Here is a 19452-nt window from a genome sequence, read left to right on the forward strand (position 1 = left end):
GCCAACAGAATCTCTCCCAGAGCCTCTGAAGGAAGTGTGGCCTTGCTGACACCTTGATTTCAGATTTCTGGCTTCCGGAACTGTGAGAGAATGAATTTATGTTGTTTTCCGTCACCCAGTTTGTGGTAATTTGTTACAGAAACCCTAGGAAACTGATCCACCAAGCCACGGGGCTCAGACTCAGGCCAGGTTACAGGCCCATTAGGGACTAGGTAAAACTGGTAACCAGGACTGAAAGGGGCCCAGTTGTAAGGATGAGACCTTCAAAAGGGGACCAGTTGTAAAGGAGAGGCTGCAGATCAATGAATGCCTGGTTGGCCAGGGGCTCATCTAGGCCATAAGACTAATTCCAAACATCCCACTGATGGGAATATGGTTTATGTGACAACCACAAGTTCAGTTATTTTTGATGAAAACAAGTTTTATTCCCCAAACTATAGGTCACTACCCACTAGTTGATTGTGAAATCAATTAAGTGAGAGACAGTAGTTTTTTTGTGTGTGTGTTTTTTAACATCTTTATTGGAGTATAATTGTCTTACAATGGTGTGTTAGTTTTTGCTGTATAACAAAGTGAATCAGCTATACATATACATATATCTGTTTGTTTTTAACAATAGAATCAAGGACACCAGATTGCATCACACCTGGTCAGGGTAAGGATCTGTATCAGTGAGATACCTTCAGGAAACAGATGACACTCAAACTGAATAACTGGAGTTAGTTTAAACTTGAGGAGAGTTTAATAAGTAGCAGCAAGAGGTGGTACAGCATCTGGGCCTCATGTTAGCAGGGAGACCTTACCATTCTGAGGCCTGAAGAGGTAAAGAGAAAGAGAGCTTCCAGAACACCATAAGCAGAGGGCTGCCTGACAGGAGCCGTGATCTTCCAAGGAGGCAGGCAGGCATCCCACAGCAAGCTGGCGAGAGAGAGCCAGTATAAAAAATGCCCAGTCTACTCCCCTCCTGCCATCCTCATCTCCTGCTGGTGCCTCTCATTGGCCAACCCCACCTTTGGGCAGAGAGCAAAGGAGTCGTCTATGGATCCAGTCCATATGCATCAGCTGGAGAACGGTGGATTGTGGTCCAGAAGAACAGAAGGAACAAATCCAGAGTAGCACTGTTTCTTGATGTTTTTATGAGTACTGAGTATTTTCCTTACTGTGTGTTGTGGTTAAAACGTTGAGGAAAAACTGGAATAACGGTTGGAATTGTTCTGGAGCTGCAAGTTGAAGGTTTCGGAAACGGTAGTCAGGCCGAGTCAGGGTGGACAGGACTGACTCCATGGAGGGTCTTCCCTGTAGCCCCACACAATATCCATCCCTCCTTGTGTGGACTGCCTGTGGCTTCTGCTGCACATTGTAGGCCTTGATTATATTTTATTTAGCACTGCATGTTATGCTATCATTTAAAATTCTTTGTTTCAGATATAAGTAAGGTCTTGCCATGATAGTCTAAAGTCCTTGAGGGAAGAAGCAGGGACATGAGCTTCTTATGTAACCTCCACAGTGCTTAGGGGAGAGTGATGCTAGCCACCCCATAAATATTTAATTACACATGAACTGAAAGAGACCAAACAGCCTCCTCATCTTTCAGTCAGACCCGGTGCTTCAGACATTGGTTCACGCTGAGGAAACTATAATGAGTTGAACTCAAAACATGATTCGTCCTAAGAAAAGTTTCATTTAATGGTCAGTAAGGATATAAGTGAAAGCCAGAACTCGTTGAGGGTCACTAGACTCGTTGCAAACCTCACAGGATCCATCTTTGAATTTTTTCTCCTTAGACTTTGACATTCTTACTTCAACTCCAAACCTAGAGACCATCTAGACTCTACCTTTCCAATTATATTTCTGAGAATCTCAGTTCTCTAGAGCTGAAGCATGTCAAAGAAAGCTCTGAATCTGAAAAATGAAAGTTCTACACCCTACCGAGCCCTGGTGGTTGCCAGTCACTATTTGGGTAATCCTGAGCAGGTGCGGTGGCCCCTGCATCCCAGCCGTCTCATCATCAAAGCCATGAGGAGTCACTGTGAGGCTGAAGAGAAGTGGCAAATGAGGCAGTTGAGGATCAGAAAGGAAAGTTTCAAGGATACAGATGTAAGACTTCTCCTATCTTTTAAATTCCTTAAAAGAAGCTAAGTTTGTTTCCAATCTCCTTCCTCTCCAATCCTTCATAATAGACACACACACACACACACACACACACACACACACACACACGCCCAAGAGGATCTCACTGTCACTAAAGATGGCCATCCACTGGTGGGGTGGACATCAGTTGTCTTTATTGAAAGCTTGGGTGAATGTGAAATCAAACTTGCCTAAGGAATGCTGCTCCCTAGTCATTACTAGTCATTACATACACACAGATTGGGTTTCTGAAGAAGCAACGGGATTATACTCATAATGCATTGGGAGGAAGTGACATGGGGCTCAGGATATATGTTTTACATCCCTATGTTTAAGCGAAATAGATGTGAAAGGGTTTTGAGAAACACACAGTTTGCTTTCAAAGTTTAAACGTGTGTATACAAACTGTATGCTTTCCAATGCCCTTTACCATCTATTGTCCTCAAGAGTGAGAAGATGGGAAAGATATCACTGCTTGTTAGGGGTAGAATTGTGTCCTCCAAAGATATGTTGAAGTCCTAGGTCTTGACACCCATGTACGTGACCTTATTTTGAAATAGGGTCTTTGCAGATGTGATCAAGTTAAGATGAGGTCATATTTGATTAGGGAGGACCCTAAATCGATATGACTGGGATCCTTAGAGGAGAGAAGAAGAGATGTGCACAGGGGAGATGATGTGAAGAGACGCAGGGGAAGCCATGTGACATGGAGGCAGAGATTTGAATGATGCTTCTATAGATCAAGGAACGCCAGGGGTGGCCCCCATCACCAGAAGCTGGGAGAGAGGCATGGAACTAATTCTCCCTCAGAGCCCTCGGAAGGAGCTAACCCTGCTGACACCTTGACTTCCAACTTCTAGCCTCCAGAACTGAGAGAGAATACGTTTCCATCCGTTTAAGCCACCCTGATTATAATACTTTGTTATGGGGCCCTAGCAAACTCGCACATCACCTTTTTTTTTTTACAGCTAAGAGTTGTAAGGTGGCTTTAGCCACTACCAACTTCTATAGAACTTTTATGATTTCTACTCTTAAAGTTTCAAATGTTATCGTTTTTAATAGTTTACTATACAGCATCATATATCTGGTCGATGTGATATATTTAAGACTTTATTGTAATGCCCTAGTTTTCTCTTCTGAAAAATGGTAAGCCTGGACTCAGTACTCTTTTTTTTTTTAAATAAATAGATTTATTTATTTATATTTTTGGCTGCGTTGGGTCTTCGTTGCTGCATGCGGGCTTTCTCTAGTTGCAGCAAGCGGTGGCTTCTCTTGTTGCAGAGCATGGGCTCTAGGTGCATGGGCTTCAGTAGATGTGGCACGCAGGTTCAGTAGTTGTGCCTCACGGGCTCTAGAGCACAGGCTCAGTAGTTGTGGCAGACAGGCTTAGTTGCTCCACGGCACGTGGGATCTTCTGGGACCAGGGCTGGAACCCGTGTCCCCTGCATTGGCAGGCAGATTCTTAACCACTGCACCACCAGGGAAGTCCCTGGACTCAGTGCTCTTGAAGATCCCTTTTAGTCCATCCTCAGGTCGGAGCGTGCTGCTTGACAAAACCTCCTGAAATGAAGCTCATTAAAAATGAAGTCAGCCTGGTGCAGAGCTGGAGAGTGACCCATGTAAAACGGTGCCTCCTAGAAACTGAAGATCATCAAACACAAACGCCCTCAGTGATGCTGAGGTTGTGGGGAAGTCGCAGCTAAGGGAGAGGATCTGGCAGCGGGGAGCATCCAGCCCCTCCAGGGAGGACAGAATGCAAGATTCAGGGAGACTGAAGCAGGACACACGGAGGCAGAGAGAAGCCCTTCTTCAGATGTGCTACCTGCTCCACCCCACAAGGCCAAACATGCTCGAATGTCACACCTCTTTAAAGAGCAGAGGACAGGCTGCCTTAGGGACCTTCTGAGCCAGCCTTGGCCCAGCTCCACGTCGTTGTCCCTGTGAAAAGCTACCCTCAGTCCCACGGGGGCCACCTCCCATCACACAGATACAGCTTGTCGGATTTTGATTTCTTTTGCTCCTTGTTTCTTTTTCAGAAGCCCTTTGCAGGGACGGTTTGGCAGGCAGCTGGGGGCCCTGCTGCGATGGCCAGTCTAACAAGCTTGTTGTGTTGATTGATTAAACACCACAGGCAACACCAGCGTGAACATTTCTCACTCTGATTGTCCTAAGGGTTGGGCTCACTAATGAACAGGGTCTGATTACAGCCCGGCCTCTGAGAGCCTCCTGTTGCCCCAGTCTGGGTGATGCTTCTGCTTTAAGTACATCTTGAAAAGCATGACAGAGTTCTCAGTGGGATCTGCTGCGATGGGGGCTGAGATTGGTTTAGCTCAGGTGTTGCTCTCAATGCTGTTGGGCGATGGGAGGTGAATCCACCCAAACCAGGTGCTGCCAACCAAAGGCACCTGCCAGTGAGTGATGGGGAAGAGTCAGCCTTCTACATCCTGAAGTTAGGCCTGGGTGTTCCAAACTGGGACCAAGCTAGGAATCTCTCAGAGTCCTGGGAAACCTTGAGGGTGTAATGGCTCCTGTAGCAAGGTCAGCTCTTCCCATTCAGAGCCTGCAGCTTAAAGCTTTGGAAGACAATAGGGTTGACCAGTAATTCCACCTGCCTCTGGTTCCTGGTCAGCGACCTGGCCAGAAAGTGACTGCAGGGATTTCATTATTTCATTCTTTGTCTCTGTCTCTCTCTAACTCACTGGGTTATAATAGGCAAATGGAATTCGATCCTTCATTTATAAGATAAAAGGAATTGAAGATGATCTCTAAAGGACGTCCGTGCTTTAAAAAAGTCTTGGCCTCCCATCAGGAAGCTTGCACAAGCCTCTTAGATAGCCTCATCCACCAGAGGGCAGACAGCAGAAGCAAGAAGAGCTACAATCCTGCAGCCTGTGGAAAGAAAACCACATTTACAGACAAAATGACAGACAAAATGAAAAGGCAGAGGGCTACATACCAGATGAAGGAACAAGATGAAACCCCAGAAAAATAATTCATTAAATGAAGTGGAGCTAGGCAACCTTCCAGAAAAAGAATTCAGAATAATGATAGTAAAGATGATCCAGGACCTCACAAAAAGAATGGAGGCAAAGATCGAGAAGATGCAAGAAATGTTTAACAAAGACCTAGAAGAATTAAAGAACAAACATCTAGAAGAATTAAAGAACAAACAAACGAGATAAACAATACAATAACTGAAATGAGACATACACTAGAAGGAATCAGAAGCAGAATAACTGAAGCAGAAGAATGGATAAGTGACATGGAAGACAGAACGGTGGAATTCACAGCCACAGAACAGAATAAAGAAAAAAGAATGAAAAGAAATAAAGACAGCCTAAGAGAACTCTGGGACAACATTAAATGCACCAACATTCGCACTATAGGGGTCCCAGAAGGAGAAGAGAACGCATTATAGGGGTCCCAGAAGGAGAAGAGAAAAAAAAACAGTCTGAGAAAATATTTGAAGAGATTATAGTCACATGCTTCCTCACTAAGGAACACCAAGGAATGCCGGCAAGCCCCAGAAGCTAGGGGAGAGACATGGAACAAATTCTCCCTTATAGTCCTCAGGGGGCACCAACACACTTTGATTTCAGACTTCTAGCCTCCAGAACAGTAGAAGAGAATAATGTTTTAAGCCATCCAGTTTGTGGTAATTTGTTATGATATCCCTAGGAAACACAGTAACCAAGTTAATCTAATGTGGAACGGCTGAAGTGTTGGTCTGGTCCTTTTTATATATCCTCTGCATGAGGGTCAGATGGGTTTCAAAGATGGATAGAGGGTTGAACCAGAAGGGGTGATGTTAGGGTAGTGACTCTCAACTGATAACTGTGGCTGGGGTGTTATGAAGGTGGGTGCAATGTGTGTGTCGGTACATATCCTAATCACCAAGCCTTTATTACTAAATGTATGTGTCTGTCACAATTACCAAGATGGGATTGTTTGTGAATGGGATGGGGCACTGTGATTGACCCTTTCTGTAACCCCCTTCCCTGTCCTTTAAGGCATGAATTTGTAACTTCCCATCCTCCTACCCTAACTCCTTCACTTCTTCCCAGCATACAGGTTGGTTAGAGGAACATAGGGGCAAAAAGATAAGGAGATCCCTGCAGAGTCCATCTGATACTCGTCTTAGTTAGGGAAGCACTAGATGATGTAACAAACAAACCCTATAATGTTAGTGTTTCACATTAAAAAAGTTCTTTTTCTCACTAATGTAATAATTCAGTAGTCCTGGACGGCAAGCGGATCCATTCCACACTGATTGAGGGCTCCAGGCTCCTTCCATCTTGCATTTTACATCCTTTGTTGTTTGTTTGTTTTTTCTGTTTTTTTTTTAACATCTTTATTGGAGTATAATTGCTTTACAATGGTGTGTTAGTTTCTGCTTTATAACAAAGTGAATCAGTTATACATATACATATATCCCCATATCTCTTCCCTCTTGTGTCTCCCTCCCTCCCACCCTCCCTATCCCACCTCTCTAGGTGGTCACAAAGCTGATCTCCCTGTGCTATGTGGCTGCTTCCCACTAGCTATCTATTTTACATTTGGTAGTGTATATATGTCAATGCTACTCTCTCATTTCGTCCCAGCTTACCCTTCCCCCTCCCCATATCCTCAAGCCCATTCCCTAGTAGGTCTGCATCTTTATTCCCGTCTTGCCCCTAGGTTCTTCTGACCATTTTTCTTTGTTTGTTTTAGATTCCATATATATGTGTTAGCATACGGTATTTGTTTTTCTCTTTCTGACTTACTTCACTCTGTATGACAGATTCTAGGTCCATCCACCTCACTACAAGTAACTCAATTTAGTTTGTTTTTATGGCTGAGTAATATTCCATTGTATATATGTGCCACATCTTCTTTATCCATTCATCTGTTGATGGACACTTAGGTTGCTTCCATGTCCTGGCTATTGTAAATAGAGCTGCAATGAACATTGTGTTACATGACTCTTTTTGAATTATGGCTTTCTCAGGGTATATGCCCAGTAGTGGGATTGCTGGGTCGTATAGTAGTTCTATTTTCAGGTTTTTAAGGAATCTCCATGCTGTTTTCCATAGTGGCTGTATCCATTTACATTCCCACCAACAGTGCAAGAGGGTTCCCTTTTCCCACACCCTCTTCAGCATTTATTGTTTCTAGAGTTTTTGATGATGGCCATTCTGCCAGGTGTGAGATGATATCACATTGTACTTTTGACTTGCATTTCTCTAATGATTAATGATGTTGAGCGTTCTTTCATGTGTTTGTTGGCAATCTGTATATCTTCTTTGGAGAAATGTTTACTTAGGTCTTCTGCCCATTTTTGGATTGGGTTGTTTGTTTTTTTGATATTGAGATGCATGAGCTGCTTGTAAATTTTGGAGATTAATCCTTTGTCAGTTGCTTCATTTGCAAATATTTTCTCCCATTCGACTGTTGTCTTTTCGTCTTGTTTATGGTTTCCTTTGCTGTGCAAAAGCTTTAAGTTTCATTAGGTCCCATTTGTTTATTTTTGTTTTTATTTCCATTTCTCTAGGAGGTGGGTGAGAAAGGATCTTGCTGTGATTTATGTCATAGAGTGTTCTGCTTGTGTTTTCCTCTAAGAGTTTGATGGTGTCTGGCCTTACATTTAGGTCTTTAATCCATTTTGCGTTTATTTTTGTGTATGGTGTTATGAAGTGTTCTAATTTCATTCTGTTCCATAGCTGTCCAGTTTTCCCAGCACTACTTATTGAAGAGGCTGTCTTTTCTCCATTGTATATTCTTGCCTCCTTTATCAAAGATAAGGTGACCATATGTGCATGGGTTTATCTCTGGGCTTTCTATCCTGTTCCATTGATCTACATTTCTGTTTTTGTGCCAGTACCATACTGTCTTGATTACTGTAGCTTTGTAGTATAGTCTGAAGTCAGGGAGCCTGATTCCTCCAGCTCCGTTTTTCGTTCCCAAGATTGCTTTGGCTATTCGGGGTCTTTTGTGTTTCCATACAAATTGTGAAATTTTTTGTCCTAGTTCTGTGAAAAATGCCAGTGGTAGTTTGATAGGGATTGCATTGAACCTGTAGATTGCTTTGGGTAGTAGAATCATTATCACAATGTTGATTCTTCCAATCCAAGAATGTGGTATATCTCTCCATCTGTTTGTGTCATCTTTGATTTCTTTCATCAGAGTCTTACAGTTTTCTGAGTACAGGTCTTTTACCTCCTTAGGTAGGTTTATTTCTAGGTATTTTATTCTATTTGTTGCAATGGTAAATGGGAATGTTTTCTTAATTTCACTTTCAGATTTTCCATCATTAGTGTATAGGAATGCAAGAGATTTCTGTGCATTAATTTTGTATCCTGCTACTTTACCAAATTCATTGATTAGCTCTAGTAGTTTTCTGGTAGCATCTTTAGGATTCTCTATGCATAATATCATGTCATCTGCAAACAGTGACAGCTTCACTTCTTTTCCAATTTGGATTCCTTTTATTTCTTTTTCTTCTCTGATTGCTGTGGCTAAAACTTCCAAAACTATGTTGAATAATAGTGGTGAGAGTGGGCAACCTTGTCTTTTTCCTGATCTTAATGGAAATGGTTTCAGTTTTTCAACATTGAGGATGATGTTGGCTGTAGGTTTGTCATATATGGCCTTTATTATGTTGAGGAAAGTTCCCTCTATGCCTGCTTTCTGCAGGGTTTTTTATCATAAATGGGTGTTGAATTTTGTCAAAAGGTTTCTCTGCATTTATTGAGATGATCATATGGTTTTTCTCCTTCAATTTGTTGATGTGGTGTATCACATTGATTGACTTGCGGATATTGAAGAATCCTTGCATTCCTGGCATAAACCCCACCTGATCATGGTGTATGATCCTTTTAATGTGCTGTGGTATTCTGTTTGCTAGTATTTTGTTGAGGATTTTTGCATCTATGTTCATCAGTAATATTGGCCTGTAGTTTTCTTTCTTTGTCACATCTTTGTCTGGTTTTGGTATCACGGTGATGATGACCTTGTAGAATGAGTTTGGGAGTGTTCCTCCCTCTGCTATATTATGGAAGAGTTTGAGAAGGACAGGTGTTAGCTCTTCTCTAAATGTTTGATAGAATTCACCTGTGAAGCCATCTGGTCCTGGGGTTTTGTTTGTTTGAAGTTCTTTTTTTTTTTTTTTTGCGGTACGTGGGCCTCTCACTGTTGTGGCCTCTCCCGTTGCGGAGCACAGGCTCCGGACGCGCAGGCTCAGCAGCCATGGCTCATGGGCCTAGCCGCTCCGCGGCATGTGGGATCTTCCTGAACCGGGGCACGAACCCGTGTCCCCTGCATTGGCAGGCAGACTCTCAACCAGTGCGCCACCAGGGAAGCCCTGTTAGAAGATTTTCAATCACAGTTTCAATTACAGTGCTTGTGATTGGTCTGTTCATATATTCTGTTTTTTCCTGGTTCAGTCTCAGAAGGTTGTGCATTTCAAAGAATTTGTCCATTTCTTCCAAGTTGTCCATTTTATTTGCATATAGTTGCCTGTAGTAATCTCTCATGATCCTTTGTATTTCAGCATTGTCAGTTGTTTCTTCTCCTTTTTCATTTCTAATTCTATTGATTTGAGTCTTCTCCTCTTTTTTTCTTCTGGAGTCTGGCTAATGGTTTCTCAATTTTGTTTATCTTCTCAAAGAACCAGCTTTTAGTTTTATTGATCTTTGCTATCGTTTCCTTCATTTCTTTTTTATTTATTTCCGATGTGATCTTTATGATTTCTTTCTTTCTACTAAGTTTGGGGGTTTTTTTTGTTTGTTTTTTGGGTTTTTTTTTTTTTTTTTTTTTTTGCCGTACGCGGGCCTCTCACTGTTGTGGCCTCTCCCATTGCGGAGCACAGGCTCCGGACACGCAGGCTCAGCGGCCATGGCTCATGGGCCTAGCTGCTCCGCGGCATGTGGGATCTTCGCGGACGAACCCGTGTCCCCTGCATCAGCAGGAGGACTCTCAACCACTGCGCCACCAGGGAAGCCCCATGGGTTTTTGTTTTGTTCTTCTTTCTCTAATTGCTTTAGGTGTAAGGTTAGGTTGTTTATTTGAGATGTTTCTTGTTTCTGAACGTAGGATTGTATAGCTGTAAACTTCCCTCTTAGAACTGCTCTTGCTGCAACCCATAGGTTTTGGGTCCCCGTGTTTTCATTGTCATTTGTTCCTAGGTATTTTTTGATTTCTTCAGTGATCTCTTGGTTATTACATAGTGTATTGTTTAGCCTCCATCTGTTTGTATTTTTCACAGATTTTTCCTGTAATGATATCTAATGTCATAGCATTGTGGTCAGAAAGATACTTGATACGATTTCAATTTTCTTAAATTTACCAAGGCTTGATTTTTGACTCAAGATATGATCCATCCTGGAGAATGTTCCATGAGCACTTGAGAAGAAAGTGTATTCTGTTGTTTTTGGATGGAATGCCCTATAAATATCAATTAAGTCCATCTTGTTTAATGTATCATTTAAAGCTTGTGTTTCCTTATTTATTTTCCTTTTGGATGATCTGTCCATTGGTGAAAGTGGGGTGTTAAAGTCCCCTACCATGATTGTGTTAGTGTCGATTTCCCCTTTTATGGCTGTTAGTATTTGCCTTATGTATTGAGTTGCTCCTATATTGGGTGTATAAATATTTACAATTGTTATATCTTCTTCTTGGACTGATCCCTTGAATATTATGTAGTGTCCTTCTTGTCTCTTGTAATAATCTTTGTTTTAAAGCCTATTTTGTCTGATATGCGTATTGCTACTCCAGCTTTCTTTTGATTTCCATTTGCATGGAATATCTTTTTCCATCCCCTCACTTTCAGTCTGTATGTGTCCCTGAAGTGGGTCTCTTGTAGGCAGCATATATACGGGTCTTGTTTTTATATCCATTCAGCCAGTCTATGGCTTTTGGTTGGAGCATTTAATCCATTTACATTTAAGGTAATTATCGATATGTATGTTCCTATTCCCATTCTTAATTGTTTTGGGTTTGTTATTGTAGGTCTCTTCCTTCTCTTGTGTTTCCTACCTAGAGAAGTTCCTTTAGCATTTTTTGTAAAGCTGGTTTGGTGGTGCTGAGTTCTCTTAGCTTTCGCTTGTCTGTAAAGGTTTTAATTTCTCCATCATATCTGAATGAGATCCTTGCTGGGTAGAGTAACCTTGGTTGTAGGTTTTTCCCCTTCATCTCTTTTACTATGTTCTGCCACTCCCTTCTGGGTTGCAGAGTTTCTGCTGAAAGATCAGCTATTAACCTTATGGAGATTCCCTTGTATGTTATTTGTTGTTTTTCCCGTGCTGCTTTTAATGTTTTTTCTTTGTATTTAATTTTTGACAGTTTGATTAATATGTGTCTTGGCATGTTTCTCCTCTGATTTATCCTGTATGGGACTCTCTGTGCTTCCTGGACTTGATTAACTATTTCCTTTCCCATATTAGGGAAGTTTTCAACTATAATTTCTTCAAATATTTTCTCAGTCCTTTTCTTTTTCTCTTCTTCTTCTGGAACCCCTATAATTCGAACGTTGGTGCATTTAATCTTGCCCAGAGGTCTCTGAGACTGTCCTCAATTCTTTTCATCTTTTTTTCTTTATTCTGCTCTGCAGTATTTATTTCCAGTATTTGATCTTCCAGGTCACTTATCCGTTCTTCTGCCTCAGTTATTCTGCTATTGATCCCTTCTAGAGAATTTTAAATTTGATTTATTGTGTTGGTCATCACTGTTTGTTTCCTCTTTAGTTCTTCTAGGTCTTTGTTAAATGTTTCTTGCATTTTCTCTATTCTATTTCCAAGATTTTGCATCATCTTTACTATCATTATTCTGAATTCTTTTTCAGGTCGACTGCCTGTTTCCTCTCCATTTGTTAGGTCTGGTGGGTTTTTACCTTGCTCCTTCATCTGCTGTGTGTTTTTCTGTCTTCTCATTTTGCTTAACTTACTGTGTTTGGGGTCTCCTTTTCGCAGGCTGCAGGTTCGTAGTTCCCATTGTTTTTGGTGTCTGTCCCCAGTGGCTAAGGTTGGTTCAGTGGGTTGTGTAGGCTTCCTGGTGGAGGGGACTAGTGCCTGTGTTCTGGTGGATGAGGCTGGATCTTGTCTTCTGGTGAGCAGGTCCACATCTGGTGTTGTGTTTTGGGGTTTCTGTGGCCTTATTATGATTTTAGGCAGCCTCTCTGCTAATGGGTGGGGTTGTGTTCCTGTCTTGCTAGTTGTTTGGCATAGGGTGTCCAGCACTGTAGCTTGCTGTTTGTTGAGTGGAACTGGGAGGTCCCTTGTGGACCAGTGTTCTGGACTTGGCCCTCCCACCTCAGAGGCACAGCCCTGACTCCTGGCTAGAGCACCAAAAGCCTGTCATCCACACGGCTCAGAATAAAAGGGAGGAAAAAGAAGAACAAAAGGAAAAAGATAAAATAAAATATAATAAAATTATTAAAATAAATAATAAGTATTAAAAATATTTTTCAGTAATAAAAAAAATAAATAAAGAAAGAAGAGAGCAACCAAACCAAAACTCAAATCCACCAGTGATAACAAGTTTTAAAAATATACTAAAAAAAAGAAAAGAAAAACGGACAGGCAGAACCGTAGGACAACTGGTAAAAGCAAAGTTATACAGACAAAATCACACATAGAAGCATACACATACACACTCACAAAAAGAGGAAAAGGGGGAAAAAATATATATCATTGCTTCCAAAGTCCACCTCCTCAATTTGGGATGATTCGTTGTCTATTCAGGTATTCCAGAGATGCAGCTACATCAAGTTGATTGTGGAGATTTAATCCGCTGCTCCTGAGGCTGCTTTGTTCGTACAGCTCCCGGGGATCAGCTTTGGATCTGGCCCCGCCTCTGCGTGTAGGTCACCTGAGGGCGTCTGTTCTTCGCTCAGACAGGACGGGGTTAAAGGAGCAGCTGCTTCGGGGGCTCTGGCTCACTCAGGCCGAGGGGAGGGAGGGGTACGGTTGCGGGGCGAGCCTGCGGCGGCAGAGGCCGGCAGGACATTGCAGCAGCCCGAGGCGCCCGTGCGTTTTCCTGGGGAAGTTGTCCCTGGATCCCGGGACCCTGGCAGTGGCGGGCTGCACAGGCTCCCCGGAAAGGAGGTGTGGATAGTGACCTGTGCTCGCACACAGACTTCTTGGTGGCGGCAGCAGCAGCCTTAGCGTCTCATGCCCATCTCTGGGGTCCGCACTGATAACCGCGGCTCGTGCCCATCTATGGAGCTCCTTTAAGCGGCGCTCTGAATCCCTTCTCCTTGCGCACCAGGAAACAAAGAGGCAAGAAAAAGTCTCTTGTCTCTTCGGCAATTCCAGGCTTTTTCCCAGACTCCCTCTCGGCTAGCCGTGCCGCACTAACCCCCTTCAGGCTGTGTTCACGCAGCCAACCCGAGTCCTCTCCCTGTGATCCGACGGAAGCTGGAGCCTCAGCTCCCAGCCCCCGTCCGTCCCTGCGGGTGAGTAGACAAGCCTCTTGGGCTGGTGAGTGCCGGTCGGCACCGATCCTCTGTGCGGGAGTCTGTCCACTTTGCCTTCTGCACCCCTGTTGCTGCGCTCTCCTCCGCGGCTCCGAAGCTTCCCCGCTTCGCCACCCGCAGTCTCCACCCGCGAAGGGGCTTCTAGTGTGTGGAAACCTTTCCTACTTCACGGCTCCCTCCCACTGGTGCAGGTCCCGTCCCTATTCTTTTGTCTCGGTTTTTCCTTTTTTCCTACCCAGGTAGGTGGGGAGTTTCTTGCCTTTTGGGAGGTCTGAGGTCTTCTGCCAGCATTCACTATGTGTTCTGTAGGAGATGTTCCACGTGTGGATGTATTTCTGATGTATTTGTGGGGAGGAAGGTGATCTCCACGTTTTGCTCTTCCGCCATCTTGAAGCTCCTCCACAGTTTACATCCTTAATGGCCTTGGAGTTCCCTGCTCCAGGCTACTGAGAAAGGGAGGTTTGAAAAAGTCCCATGTATGTCTCAAAAGTAACAGTCTGTAAGTGAAAGATTTTGGTTCCATCATATTTTGTTGGAAAGACAGCCACATGGCCCTACCGGAGCAAGTTGGGAAGTGTAGTACCTGGCTATGTGTCTCCCAGTCACACTCCCATGACAGATGGACACACTTTTTTGGAAGTCAGCTTTCCATCTCTGTCATGGTCCCTAATATAATTCCCAGAAGTTTTGCATCATAGAACTGAGAAACTTTCTTCTACTCTTTGAATTTTTTTATAACAGATAATAGAATTGGCAGCTGACTACAATAAAAATGGCTAAAAAAATTTTTTTTAAAGACCCCTGTTTGAATCCTGGTTCCAACATTTAATAATTGTGTAAATCTTGGGCAACTTACCTAAATTCTCTGAGTCTCAATTTCCAGTTTTGTAAAATAGAAATAATAATATTTCTCTGCAAGTATAATGATTAGGAATGACATATATAAAGGACTTGCATTTGATCAGTGCTTATTAAATGCTAGCTTTTCTTTTAATTTCAGTAAAATTATCACCAGTGGATTTTTATCCGTTAACATGTTACTGTCAAACTCAACATTTCCTTAAGTTTGAGATTTCTTTTTCTGTAATCTGACTGCATTTCCACTTATAGAGGTTAGAGTTAGAAGGCTCTTGGTGATCACTGTGTTTCATTTCTGGGGACTTTGAATGACTTATTCAGGGTCATGGAGGTAATTAGTGGTAGAGACAAGACTAAACCTTAAGTCTCTTAAAGTGTAGTTCACTGTGCCATCCAAGTCCTCCAGTTCAATTTACTGAAAATTGAGCATACCGGAACTGTAGCTTCCAAGTTGGAACTTTTGAATGACCCATTTGTCTGGTTTCGTTGGGTATGATTTCTGGGCCATCTGTCATTTTCCTGAATTCCCTGTCATTTTTAGTATTGTTATGCCAGCATTATCTTCAAATAATGAATTTTGTTGTTTTCAGAGAGGTTACTCCTACCTAGTCATTAAAATGTGACTTTTGGTACATTTTCTCTTGAAAAAAAGTAGTGCTTTAAAAGGATATGAAAAATGGTTTCTCTATGTGCCATATTTTATACCAACATTTTTCTTTTTATTCCTCCCTTTCCAAACCACTGGGCCTCCATACTTTCAATGATTTTCTGACTATTAAGAACATGTCATCTCTGTATGTTTGTGTGTCTGTGTGTTTTCTCATTTAGTTAATACGTTATAATGTTGTATAATGAAAATACCAAGCAATTCAGTGACATTATTTTGAAAGAATTGAAATTCTGATGAACATTACTAAGAAGTATATAGGCCTCCAGGTCTGACTGCACAGTCATGTGTTGAACATTAATAGGAAGAATGAGTAGTCATAGCCGGGCATGTTGACATATGAACTGGATCCAGCACTGTCCTTGTTTTTTCTCTAAGGGACGTTCTTTGCCAATCTCAGTAGAGAGGACTTAATAACCAGGAACTAGAATTGTACTGGCTTGTATGCCTGGAAGAGGTCTCCTACAGTGCTTCTATAACCCCTTAGACTAAGTGAGGGTCACCTTACCAGGCTTCCCCAGATCAAACACTCTAGGCTATGGGAAGATAACAAAGGATTCTTAGCATTAGAGGCCTAGAGGTTCGACATGTCAAAGACTGGAAGCTGCAGGGTTAATTCCTCTATACATGCTTGCAAAGGTGGTTCAGGCTCAGGCCTTTGAATGGAGGATCCTTGTGAATGTTCCCTCGCCTGTCTTTGTGTCTTCCCTGTTTTCATGCATCTCCTCCTTAGAGATTCACTAGTTTGGATCTGCCCATCCTCAGCTTCGTGAAAGGCCTTCTCCCATCCCACCCTCAGAAGCAAAGCTTGTCTGTGATGGTTTACTCCTCTGTGTTCGCTTGGCTTCCCCCAACCGAGTCAGAGCACTGTTCTCATTTGGGGGATCTGAGACCTATTAAATAGTGGAGGTTTGGGGGACTGGAGAAGGGAATGGAGAGACTTCAGGACTAACCTTCTTCAATGGGAAAGCAGGGACCACCTAGGAGGAAAGGAGACCCCTTCCTCCTCAAACCCCTTCCTTCCCTGCTCACAGGTGCGTGAAATTGCATCCAGAAGATTATGCTCATGAAATGGCTGATGTGCCCGTTCCTGGAGAGAGGGGCTCTGTGACAGAGTCTTTCCTGTGATGATGCTTATGAATGAGACCAGATTCTTGGAAGGTCAGATTGATAAGGTGGGTAAAGGACTGGAATGAGATAAATACCGGAAATGAAAGGTGGGTGTCTGAGCAAGTGGAAGAATGAGATCAGAAAGAGGAGGGTGCCTCAGTCAGGGACAAACCACCTACTTCACAGGCCAGGGAGCTGGTGCTGGTGGCGTGGGTGGGAGGCTGGGTACCTGAAAAATCCATGTTCTTCTGTGTAGTTATATGGTAGAAACTCCCTTTATGACAATGTAAAGCAGTGTAAATATTTATTTGTAGGCACATCACGTTTATATGCTGAGAGTGTGTGTGTCTTTGTGTAAGTGCGTTGTGTCATGTTATCTTAAGAACTGTCTGACCTTTTGCTCTTAGAGTCATATTATGCTGGGGAGTAGTGTTACAGTCTGATGCGTGTGTCCTCGCTCTCATCCACAGCACACGGCTTAGTTTAGCGAGTGAACGGAATAAACAGGCAGATCTCTGGCCTGCCTTGCGCCGGTATGATCATGACAAAGCTTTTGCTCCTGGGGGGCCTTTGCGGCTTGCTCTAGGCTGCACTCATGTGTTTATTTTGGGAGCAGCAGAGACTCAGAACCCAGCATGACACTTGCATGACAATTTATTTATTTATTTATTTATTTATTTTGACAATTTATTTTTAAAGGGGTTATAAATATGTAACTCCTTGAGCAAGAAATCAAAGCTCTTCAGGTATATTTTATAATCAGTTACCAGCACCCTCCCTCTCTCTGAAATAAACTAGATTACATTTTAATGCAATTTGAATTAATGATTTCATTTTCATTAAATTATCGGCATTTTATTTGCTGGTATGTGAGGCGCACTCCCAACAGTTGTCTGTTGCAAAGCCGTGCTAAGAGGCCCGTCGCAGGTGCCTTGGAGTCGCACCTCCCACTGCGGCTCCTGCAGGGTTAATATCCCCTTTCTCACTTTTGGAGACATTCACTCCCAGTTGTTCTTGTTATGAGCCTTCCTTTCTGATATCATGAACAGAAACCCTGCTAGAGCAGAAGAAAAAAATAAAAGGCAAAAGGATGGAAGTAGGTATAATCTGCATGACTTTCTAGGATGGAGAGTATGGACTTGAGAGTCAGACATAGGTGGTTGGGTTCAATTCCAAGATCAACCATTTACTACTAATCTTGGGACAATTACTTAACTTTTCTGAGTCAGAGCTTCCTTATTTGCAAAATAAGCATAATACTTTCTTCCTCACGGGGCTGTTAAAACACTGAAAAGACACCATATGTAAAGCACCAAGCAGGTAGTAGTCACTTAATAAGCATTTGTTTCCTCCAATAAGTGTTAGTTTTCCTCCTTTACTTAAAGCAGAGGCAGGAGTCTTCTAACTTGTGAAAGAGATACAATATTGACTTCATTTGGGGAAGTAGTCAGGATAGGCTAGATTGTGCTGCAGTAAGAAACAATCCCCAAATCTCAGTGACTTACAAAACAAAGGTTTATTTTCTGTTCATGCTACATGTTTGTTGTGGGTCAGTTTCGTTTCTCTTCTTCTTTACTTAGAAGTTGGGGGCACACCAGTTGCAGGACCTTGATCTAGCATTACTTTGTTCTTGCACCCTTCACCATTGACTCTCTTTGTGTGTTCAGATGCCTGGGGAGTGCCTGACAGGGCTGACCCTGTGTCTTGGCAGAAGCTCTTTGCACTGAGGTATCAGAGCAACAGAGAGGGCCCTCAGCTCCCCATGCATGCTGTCAGGTGAATGGCTGACAGCTGGAATTACACTGACTGGAATATTTTTTGGCTTGAGATTTTGTTAAAATGGAAATGCCTCTGGGAGGAGTCAAATCTCATTTTATGCGGGTGTGTGCGTGTAAGTGCTTTTTGAGAAAAGAAAATGCAGTGCTGGGCAAATTATAATAATGCTCTACAAATGGTTGCTGATTTTTTTTTTTTTGAGAGCATGACATAGATGGCTAGCTCCTCTTCCATAATGTAGATTCATTACTGGGAAGTAACTGCCCAAGGTCTACCCTCTACCATCCTCTCTTATATCTAAGTGTGGCTATGTGACTGAGTTCTAGCCAATGAAATATGATTGGAAATTGTCAAGCAGAGTACCATGCAGTGGTTTCCAATGCCGGGGAGGACTCCAGCTACACGGAGGATAGCAAAGATCATCACAATGCCAGCCACCAGGACTGGAAGTTCACACCTTCTGCCTGCTGTCTCTTGGTATTGGAGTTGCCAGGGAAAGCACAATGGAGTCGAGCACTGGATGGAACAATGCTGTGCTCACATAGAAAAGAGGCAGAGCAAGATCAACTCCGATAGCGGGTGTCAGTCTCCCAAGGTCAGAAAGTCTCTCCTGGCAGCCCATGCTGAGCAACTGGCCTACGTACACCCCTGCAGTGAAAGGAATCCATGTGAGGTCAAATAAATGGGGCTGGAGGACTTCTTAAATGTGCATGAAAAGGTCAGGGGTTGACTGAAGCCACTTTTTTCCCATAGGTTCTCAGCAGGTCTGAATGAGCCATGGCTCTAAAACAAATATTCATTGATGCCCTGGGGACAGAGGCAAAAGAGGTATAATAGGAATTGGGCACATAAACTGGCAACTTCTGCACAGTGAATACCAGAACTATGGGAATTCAAGAGAGAGACATCAATTGTGGACCTGAGAATTAAGTTCTGAAAAGTGAATCAGAGGTAGGCAGATAAAAGAAGGGATGGCTAGGGTGGGTGAATGCACTGAGCTATGGAGAGAGAAGTTTCTCTCAAGCCACCTGCATCTTCTCTGCTGGCCCTGGGGAGGAAGGTACGATGAGGGAGCGACTCTCTGGACTGAGGTCAGCCAACACCAGAGACTGGACCCATCCCTTTCTCATGATACTAACTAGAGGCTGACACTGTATTCGAGTCCTTGCACAGTGACCCTCACAGACATCCTTCCCTATGCACCTGTGCCTCCATAGAGGCTGAGCTGGTGGCCCAGAGGTGAGAAGTCTGATTGATCCAGCTCCCGTGGTGTGTGGAACTCAGTGGACAGCCCTCGTTTAGCCCACATGGGACCCTAATTCATTAGGAGCGGTGACCACACCCACAGACTCAGGTGTGGGGTGATGATTGGATAACACTAGGGGCCTGAGCCTCAAAATTGGACACGATTTGTCCATTTGCTCTGAGTCTTTCCCCAGCTTGTAGTCAGCCAGCCCCCCAT

The 19452-nt window shown here is 43.1% G+C and overlaps 1 long non-coding RNA gene across 2 annotated transcripts in view; it reads left to right on the forward strand.

The window, feature by feature from the left end:
* LOC141276267 (uncharacterized) overlaps positions 1 to 12863 on the forward strand; it is an 84714-nt gene extending 71851 nt beyond the window's left edge. For both annotated transcript variants that reach the window (XR_012325537.1, XR_012325538.1), the window contains exon 3: positions 12846 to 12863. This is a non-coding gene — a long non-coding RNA (uncharacterized lncRNA). The remainder of the gene's footprint in view (positions 1 to 12845) is intronic.
* The last annotated feature ends 6589 nt before the right edge of the window (positions 12864 to 19452 follow it).

This window comes from Tursiops truncatus, chromosome 13 (assembly GCF_011762595.2).
Source record: "Tursiops truncatus isolate mTurTru1 chromosome 13, mTurTru1.mat.Y, whole genome shotgun sequence".
NCBI classification, from domain to species: domain Eukaryota; kingdom Metazoa; phylum Chordata; class Mammalia; order Artiodactyla; family Delphinidae; genus Tursiops; species Tursiops truncatus.